Source organism: Carlito syrichta, unplaced genomic scaffold, assembly GCF_000164805.1.
Source record: "Carlito syrichta isolate Samal-C Ts95f unplaced genomic scaffold, Tarsius_syrichta-2.0.1 Scaffold284918, whole genome shotgun sequence".
Classification (NCBI taxonomy): Eukaryota; Metazoa; Chordata; class Mammalia; order Primates; family Tarsiidae; genus Carlito; species Carlito syrichta.
The window spans coordinates 1-9,632 of NW_007229014.1; the positions used below are offsets into that span (position 1 = coordinate 1).

Sequence of the window (9,632 nt, forward strand, 5' to 3'; positions counted from 1 at the left end):
ACTGAGTGTGTGTTGTCACTGATTGGACTCCTCCTTCTCCATGTTGCAGGACATGATTGCTAAAATCATTACACCAAGTTTTTAGGACCTCTGCATGAAGAGGCTATGCTACTGTCTCATCTAAGGGAATATAGTGGCACTTCTTCTCCAACAGACTTCATATCCAAAAATGAGCACTGAGTCTCACTCCTCTGTATTCACCATCATCTTATCAGTGGACAGTACTCATTGTGCAAATTGATGACAGCTGACATTTTACCCCACCCCCTCCCACTACCAATATGAAGTTATCGTCAGTGTGTCATTCATTATATTAACTGGTCTTCACTCTTTCAATCAGAAAAATTGTGACTTAATTAAATAAGGGAAGGTAGGGAGAAATGAAAAACCAAGAGTCTAAAGGCACAAAGTCACATAACTGCTCTAGTTGGAGTTTGCAAACAGAGAATAGGTTGAATTCAGGTAATTCCAAACTATTAGAGTAAAAAGATATTCACAGCGGCTTTAAACGAGTCAGCTTGAGAACCTTCATGGTTTTTGAGGTTTGCGAATTATGTGCTAAAATACCCATACTTCAAAAAGCAATAAGACAAATAGTATAATTATTATTCCATAAGTTACAATGTCAGTGTTGGCATACATAGTATAATTTAGTTAGAATGTGCAGTACTATTTCTATTACATAACCAAAATGTTAAGTGTTCATTTCCTACTTAATTATACACTCAACTGGATTTCAGTTGAACATAAAATTATGTTTGTATCACCACTGATAGTGGGCAACAGCTCTTTGATATCAGTTTTTATTCTGCTGTAAAAATTATCCTTAAACTCTAAAAAGTTCACAATCCAATGTTTCAGTCATTCCACACTATCATATTTTTGAAGAGCTTCTTCCAACTTCTGGGTGATTTTTTGGAAAAATATTATTTGTAGTAAGAAATGTTGCATTGATGACTTAAATTCTCTTACTCGAATAGATGAAAGCGGTGAATTTCACTCCAAGTGGCAAAGGAAATAGTGTTACAGCGATTCTGAATACCATCAACCTTCTGCAACCCCATCTTCCCTTCCTTCACATGTCATCTACTCTCTTTCACTTTGGTAAGACCTCCTTTCTGAACATGGATTATGTTGGGGAGTTTGCCAGGTGCCCCTGATACAGCATTAACAGATCCATGACTGAGTCCAGGTCCTGCCTGGGCTGCTCCAGGAAATCCTCTTCGGTGGCATCCTAGACATCTCCAGTAGAGATGATATGCTGGTTGATGCCCACTGAAAAGTCCTGTTAGTTCAGCTCAAAGGCCTAGTTGAGGCCGTGGAAGGACCAGCCCACCTTCTGGTATCCCTTGAAACCCATCACCTGCTTCCACAGGAACTCGTTGGTCATGTGGTTGAACTGTAGCACACTGTCATCCATTTTCTTGGTAAAGCATGTGAAGCCGTTCATCTTGTTTTTCACCTCCTGTGGGTGGAGGGCGGTGGCGGGGGCTGTGCTCAGCATCAGCAGGAAGTTGGCACCCACGATTTCATCCTTCTCCTCCGTATTGCCCTGCTTTCAGGCCTTCTTGTTGGTGGTGCTGGGGCAAATCAGGAAGTACTGGAAGACCTCTCACTGCATGAGCACCGGGTGGCTGGCCATGTGGTTCATTCAACAGATAAGGCCCTTCCTTCGCTTGGAGGTGAAGTACTCCTTGAAGTGGCCAGTGGCCAGCTTCTTGAGCAGGTGGGACACTGAAACAACCAGGAACTTCTCAGCCAGGTATGTGTACAGTCAGTCAAAGTGCTAGTAGCGCCAGTGCAAGGCACCTGTGTGTACGTGGGCACCAGTTTCTAGGAGATGTAGTTCTTCATGCCCTTTAACTTGGTCGACTTGGTGGGGTCCTCAATGTTGCACTAGAAAGGTTAGAGGTGCTCCTGCCCCTCAGGACGGTAGGGGCTCAGCACCACACATAACTTGTCATGGTCCTTCATGAAGCTCGAGGGTCTCACCCAGCATGAATATCTCCACACCTCACTCCCAAAAGGTGAAGTAGCAGTTGAGGTTGCGGCCCATGGTGACTGAGCTCTTGTCGCTGGATGGGTGGTGCTGTGGTTCTGTGCAGGAGCCCAGCAACAGGTGAGAGCACATGGACAGGTGGTAGCTGCCGGCAGTGCTGCAGCCAGCCTAGGAGGTCTGGATAGGCACCACTGCCTGGCCTGCACCACTTCTCTGTCATCCCAATAGTCCTCTCAGTTGTCTTTGCTGCCCTGGCTGGCCTGGTAGTTGCTGTAGAGCTACTGGCTGCAGAACTCCCCTGTCATACAGGAAGCCCGTACCTGGTGGCTGGAAGGTACTTTGTGGCAGCACCTGCTATGGCTGCAAGAAGGCAACTGGTAGGTGGCTTGAAAGAGGCAGGTGGCAGAGTGGGCAGGGGCTGAAAGCCTCCCAGCAGCACATTGGTGTAGAGGGCCAGGCCACTTTGGGCTGGGCTCTGGGGCGCGCAAATCACCAGCACATATGAGGCCAGGAGGAGGCAGTGGTTGCTGTGGCTGGTGACTTCCTCCCCCTCGAGCCAGACCTCGATGTCCTGCTCACTGCATGCACTCTCCTGCAGTGAGATCTCACCCAATTTCTCTGACCTGAAGTCTATAGAGCCCGGTGTGCAATGCCATAGTCCCAGATATCGGTCCTGATTTCGGTGCCCCTATCCGGTTCCACCCTAGGGACTTGCGATCCTGCCTGGTGCGCCTCCTGGAGCCCCGAAGGCAGCGTACACCCCACCGTCCAGGCCCATTGGTCTAGCTCTCAAGGAGTCTTACTGTACTGTGTTGCCCAGGTTAGAGTGCTGTGGCACACTCATGGCCACCACAGCCTCAACCTGCTGGGCTCAGGTGAACCTTGCACCTCAGCCTTCTCAGTAGCTGGAACCAGGCACTCCTTTTTAAATAAATAAACTCAAGAGTTTGCAGAACTATTCTGCTCACTACAGCTGCAATAGAGTTCTTTGTCTTTGCCAGAGTTTCCAAAATTTATTTATAAGTTAGATATTGAGCATGCAAGCAGCCATGCCGGCACGTGACTTGCATGGAGAGATTTCCAAGAAATAGGTACCTCTAGAAACTTTCTATATCTGTACAAGTCTCCCCAGAAGGCTGGAGTACTACAAATCTCTGAAAGGGCCATCCGATCACCTGTGCTTTCAGGGGAGCTCCTCATACGCTGGTCTTAGGCTATATGGGCCTCTAGAAGAATGTATAAGCTCCCCCAAGGGACCAACAACACTTGAGTTCTTCTGGAAGACCTGAGGTGGGCATCTGTGGGTTTTCAGGGATGTTAAATTTTTCTAAGTCTAACTGAGGACAGTATCCACTGTTCGCTTCCTAGAAATACTGGTGAAAGCACTATTACTGTCTCAGTATTTTCTACCTCTGCTCAGAGCCAAGGAGCTATGATAGCACAAAACTGTTCTGCAATAAAAGAGAAATATTCTAAGTCGTCTCCTTGACCCAAGAAATTCTGTTGCTGTTCTGAAAGGCACAGAAACGTCAACCTGCCTGTTGGTTCTTCAGAAATCCCTCTGTAATGCACCTAAGAAATCAGACACTCTTGAAACATAGAGAAACTTGATCCAGTGCTGTACAACACCCCCAAAAATGAATAAGAAGGAGACATGTTGAATGCTGCTTGTAAAAGAAACAGAAGCTAATAAATGATAATGAATGACAAGGAAAACAATAATGATGATCACAATGATGACGCCATTACTGATAATGAAGCTAAATTAAAGGATTAGGGGGAAGATTCACCCATATGAGTGACATGGTGCCAGTTTTTGGCCTCACAGAAATATGAGAAGAGAAAACACGAGGAGGAGGTCACAGTGAACTTAGATTCCTGCACACACTCCCAGGGGTCATCCTAAGGGACAGGGAAAGGAAGTCTTGACCTGAGCCTGCTCATGCTCCACATCCACCAGATTTCTGAATTTCTGACCCCCGAATGGGACCCCAGTTGACACACAGGCCAGAAACCCCTGCCTTCATGGAGACAAGGCCCCTCAGCCTCACTGAGACAACTCCTCACAAGGCTAGAGTCTGACATATTGTTTCATCTCAGCACACCTCCTGAGGGTGGCCTCAACATTGCTTTGGGTCCAGATCTGAGAGCAGGGACTTCCTGAGGACTCAGAATTGCCTGGTCTACTCAGAAGTCCTCATCCCTGTTCTTGCATCAGGACTGGCCTTTCTGTGCCCAAGGGGACCAAGGACATTCCTGGTGGTGCAGACCCAGCGAGGAGCATCCATGGGTTCCCAGAGTGGGCAGTGGCAGTTCCCGGCCAAGTGGAGGTAGTAACTCCAAGGAGAGCCACAATTGCAGAGAAACTCTGTCTAGCCTTTTAAGGATTGGGAGGGCAGTTCCTGAGCCAGAGTAGACTATAAAATGAGTGATTACTGGGAAGGTGGGGAGGGGAGGCCACCTTCCCTGGGCCAGCAAGGCCAGAGCAGGAGAAACTGACAACAGCAGGGGACTTGTAATTTTTTAGAGGCTCTGGCAGGTCAAGGGTGAACTTCTCTTGTGTCTACCATTCCCTACTGACTGGGAGGTTCTCAGGATTCCTTCTGGCCTGGGTGCCTCTTTCCCATATAGGAGCTGATTCTGGCTACTGAGTTTGATCAAGAAGATTTGAAGGGAGCTGTGGCAGGCCTAAGATGACTTTGCTGGGGCACTCAAGGTCAACAAAGTGGTGCTGGGTCCACAGGTAAACTATTAGATTCTCCCAGAGCCTCCAGGAATACAAGGACACCCAGGTGGGAGAGGGAAAACCACATGGAGCAGCAGTGAGCCTGCAGGGGGTCATCCCAGCATGCACATACAAGCTCTGTCCAAACTGATGGATCAAGTCAGGCTGACAGCTGGACCTAAGGGTGTACACTCTGGTCTCCATGTGGACGTTAGAGGAGGAGCCTGGGAAAAGCACTCCAAACCCAAGAAAGGGCTTGGTGCCATTTTGTCAGAAACTGAAGGCCAGTAGGTACCAGAAGGGGCAGGGTTTGAATAGTTCTGTCACAGTGGTTTCTCCCAAGGTCCAGGCCCAGGACAGTACCATAGGTTTTGTTTTTTTTCTTTTTTTTTTTTTTTGGAGGGGCGGGATAACATTTTACAGATCAATTTACTTTTATTTTTATTTTACTTACTTTTTTATTATAGAGATGTGGGGTACAATTCATGGTTAGGTATACAAACGATGATTATGCAGGTACCCTTGTTGATGAGGTATGCTCCTCCCTCCCCTAGCAGTTTCCCTCAACTGCCATTCCACCTCGCTCTCTGACAGTTTCGCTATTGCCAATCCCTTTCTTAACAGTATTATGATAAATGTTCAAGGTTCGCTTATGAGTGAGAACATATGGTACCCTTTGTTTCTGTGATAGATCACCAAGGATGATCAACTCTAAATTCATCCAAGTTACTGCAAAGTCCATGTGTTTGTCCTTCTTTATGGCATCGTAATATTCCATTGTGTATATGTACCACATTTTTTTATCCAGTCCAGCTTCGATGGGGAACATGGTTGGTTCCATGTTTTTGCTATTGTGAGTAGACCTGCAACAAACATGTGTGTGCAGTATCTTTTTTGAAGAATGATTTGAGTTTTTATGAGTATATTCCCAGCAGGGGAATTGTGGGATAATATGAAAGGTCAATTTTTAGTTCTTTCAGAAACTACCACATTGTCTTCCAAAGAGGTTGCATTAGTTTGCATTTCCACCAGCAGTGTAAAAGTGTTCCTTTTTCTCCACATCCTCACCAGCATCTGCTGTTGTTTGTTTTATTAATGATGGTCATTCTTACTTGGCTTAGGTGTTATCTCAATGTGGTTTTGATTTTCATTTCTCTGATGATGAGTGAGACTGAGTACTTTTTCATGTGTCTGTTGGCTGCTATATCTTATTTGAGAAGTGTCTATTCATATCTTTTGCCAACTTTTTAAAGGGACTCTTTGTTTTTTCTTTTTGGTGCATTTCAGTTTCTTGTAGATCCTGGATATTAGGCTTTTGTCAGATATACAGTTGGAAAATATTTTCCCCATTCTGTGGGCTGTCTCCCTGCTCACTTGATGGTTTCTTTCACTTTGCAGAGCTTGTTAGTTTAATGAGGTCCCACTTGTCTATCTCACTTCTTAAGGTGTTGGCCCTTAGGGTTCTGAATAGCAATTGGTTGCCAGTTCTAATTTCCATAATGGTGTCTCCTGCATTTTCTAAGATTTTTATAGTTTGAGTTTTTTGTTTTCTTTTTTTTTTTGACAGCATCTGTTGTTTTTTTATTTTATTAAGGATCACTATTCTTTTTTTATTATAAAGATGTGGGATACAATTCAGGGTTAGGTATGCAAACATTGATTATGCAGGTACCCTTGTTGATGAGGTATGCCCCTCCCTTCCCTAGCAGTTTCCCTCAACTGCGAATCCCACCTTCCCGGACAGTTTTACATTACTGCCAAACAGTTTCTTATACCATTATAATTGTTCAAGGTCAGTCGGGCTTGGTGGCTCAGCCCGTTATTCCACGCCTTTGGGAGGCTGAGGTGAGTAGATTGCCTGAGCCCACAGGTTCGAGACCTGCCTGGGCAGGTGAGAACTCATCTCTACGATAAATCAAAAAATTAGCCAGGCATGGTAGCACACGCCTGTAATTCCGGCTACTCAGAAGGCTGAGGCGGAAGGATCACCGGAGCCCAGCAGGTCGAGGCTGCGGTGGCCAGGAGCGGCCACTGCACTCCAGTCTGTGCAACAGAGTGAGACTCCAACTCAAAAAAAAAAAAAAGTTCAAGGTCCGCTTATGAGTGAGAACATCTGGTACTCTGTTCTTTGTTTCTGTGATAGATCACTGAGTATGATGGAATCCAAATCCATCCAAGTTGCTGCGAAGTTCATGCATTTGTCTTTCTTTATGCCTGTATAATATTCCATTGTGTATATGCACATTTTCTTTATCCAGTCCACCTTCGATGGGCAACAGAGATGGTTCCATGTTTTTGCTATTGTGAATAGATGCAACAAACATACATGTTCAGGTATCTTTTTTGTAGAATGATTCGAGTTCTTCCAGGTATATTCCCAATAGGGGAATTGAGGGGTCATATAGAAAGTCAATTTCTAGTTCTTTCAGAAATCGCCACACTGTCTTCCAAAGACATTGCAGTAGTTTGCATTCCCACCAGCAGTGTAGAAGCGTTCCTTTTTCTCTGCATCTTCACCAGCATCTGTTGTTGTGTGTTTTGTTAATGATGGCCATAGGGTTAGGTGGTATCTCAATGTGGTTTTGATTTGCATTTCTCTGATGATGAGTGAGGCTAAGCGTTTTTTCATGTCTGTTGGTTGGTGTATATCTTCTTCTGAGAATTGTCTATTCATGTTTTTTGCCCACTTTTTAAAGGGGCTGTTTGTTTTTTTAAAGAAAGTGTCGGGGAATAGTCTTGGGCCAGGAAGTGAGTGGGTGCTTTCAGATGAATTTTCAGGCCACCTAATGCTGGAAGCAGGACTTTCACATGGAGGAGTCAGGGAGTAGGTTGTGTTGTAGGATAAGGAATAGAAATTCTAATGAACAATGTGTGCCATATGGAATGGAAGCATTTTACTTGCACTTCCTGCAGTTCTCCCCTTCCTGCAGCATCTGAGACCCTCTGACATCCAGAGCAGTGTATATTGGTGGGACACAGTCAAAAAGTAAGAGATTGCTTGCATGACTTTCCCTTCTTGTGGTCGAGTGTCCCTGACCCACCATTGTGGGAAGGGACTTTTGTGTCATTGACTTCCTAAAGACATATCTTCGCTCTCTGCTATGAGGCCTGTGGCATGCCCTTTAGTAGATTTGGGGCCTTAGACTTGGTGATGAGGATAAAGGTCAAAGCGACCCTCTGGGCAATCACCCCAGACCATGGACATTGAAGATGAGGTCAGCTCTCCAAGGGAGTAACACTGGGTTGGGTGCAGATGGCAGGGGTAGCACCAGGGAACAACCACCACATGGTAAGGAATGCAGAATGGGGTTGTTAGGAGAGAAGGGCTGATCCCAGTTATATGGCCTCCTGAGGGTCTCATAAAGGCCTAGAGATACAGGGGAGCTGCCTTCTCCTCTTCTGCAGGTGGGGCAGGCTTGTTCTCTGTTCTCATGGATGAGATCTCTCCATCTTAAACATGGATCTCCCAGGTGATGTCAGCAACCGAGGGCAAGAGGCACTGGACCTGCACAGGGAACTTTAGGTCATCTGGTGACCACAGAAAATTCTCAGGGACAACCAAGAGCACCATTCTGCCAGGGGTCAACTGCAGGGCTGTGTGGCCAGGAAAAGGACATCCTCTCCCAGATTCAGCTTGAGTTCTGTCCCTGGCTCCAAGACCATGATGAGCATCTCCATACTGGAATCCTGTTGCTGCTAGGGAAAGAGGGGCCTGAGTCCTCTGCCTTAAACAGAGGCTACAAATTGTGCTGATGGGGAGGGAGCTGCTGGCAACGTTATGCTCTTCAATGTTAAAACACAAATCCCCTCACAGAATTTGCTCTCATCCTGATGCTACTTAAAGGTACATACCCTGGATAACTCTTGTGGCCAGGAGGTCAGAAGTGACCATCTTTGCCATCCAAGGACACAGGGACTTATCTGGGTGGTTCCAGAGTCTGGCAGGAACCAAGGTGCCAAGACTCTTGGGCTATGGCTGCTTCTGTTCCTGCACAGAGAGTAGGTGAGGTGGTAAAGGCTCTGGCACTGCAGGATTATCTCAGGGTTAAGGATGTGACCTGCATCAAGCCACAACCCAGCACAGGTTAGCTGCAGAACTCCTACCCACAGAGATCAGGAATGCCTTTCCACTCAAGAAAGGATGCCTGGAAAAAGAACCTCTCCTTTCATTACTCTGTGGGATGTGACCCTGTTTTCCAGGCAAGGGGATCTTAAGGAAAAACTGAGGAGGATTCTTACCCATCCTATGGCCCTGCTCCACCTATCAATATTTTGGTGGATTCGGTTGTGTGGTGGTCAAGCTGCAAGACAGAGAAGGACCAGTTATTTTTCCCCGCAGTGACAGAGTACACTCTTACAAGCCCAAATGTTCATTTGTAACCCAGCTCACATTCTCTCTGTGGTCCAAGATCACATGCAATTGTATTTGACTCTAAATTGTAGCTCTGTAAAATGTGTCCTAACACCCACCTCCTCACTCTCACCCCTTCCGCGTGGATTCCCTCACCTGAGAATGGCATGTGATAAGGGATGGTGACCACAGAAGCAGTTTCCTATTTCAGAAGCCTATTCACATGAGAAACGGGGACACCTCATTTCACCTGAGAATTTCAGGGGAGATGTTGATGTTCCAGATATATGATCTCTGAGCCTACGCAGTTGCAGTGTGAACTATGTGAGAGATGATGTTAGCTGTTGTCTTTCCTAGTGAGCAGGAGGTGGAATCCTTAGATCATACCCACAGTTGCCCTTTCTCCACACAAGAAAGGCAACTTACATTTGGAGAGGGGATACAGATTGATAGTGGAAGCAACCTGAGGAGGTTTTCTGACAGATTCCAGAAATCCACCTACACTGGCCACATCACATGGCTACCACTCTGGGTGGTATGTCTCCTTGGTATGCTTA

General features: G+C 46.1%; 1 pseudogene; it reads right to left on the bottom strand.

Annotated features, from left to right (window-relative positions):
* Positions 1 to 861: 861 nt before the first annotated feature.
* On the bottom strand, positions 862 to 2,777 carry LOC103254565 (annotated as a pseudogene).
* Positions 2,778 to 9,632: the final 6,855 nt, after the last annotated feature.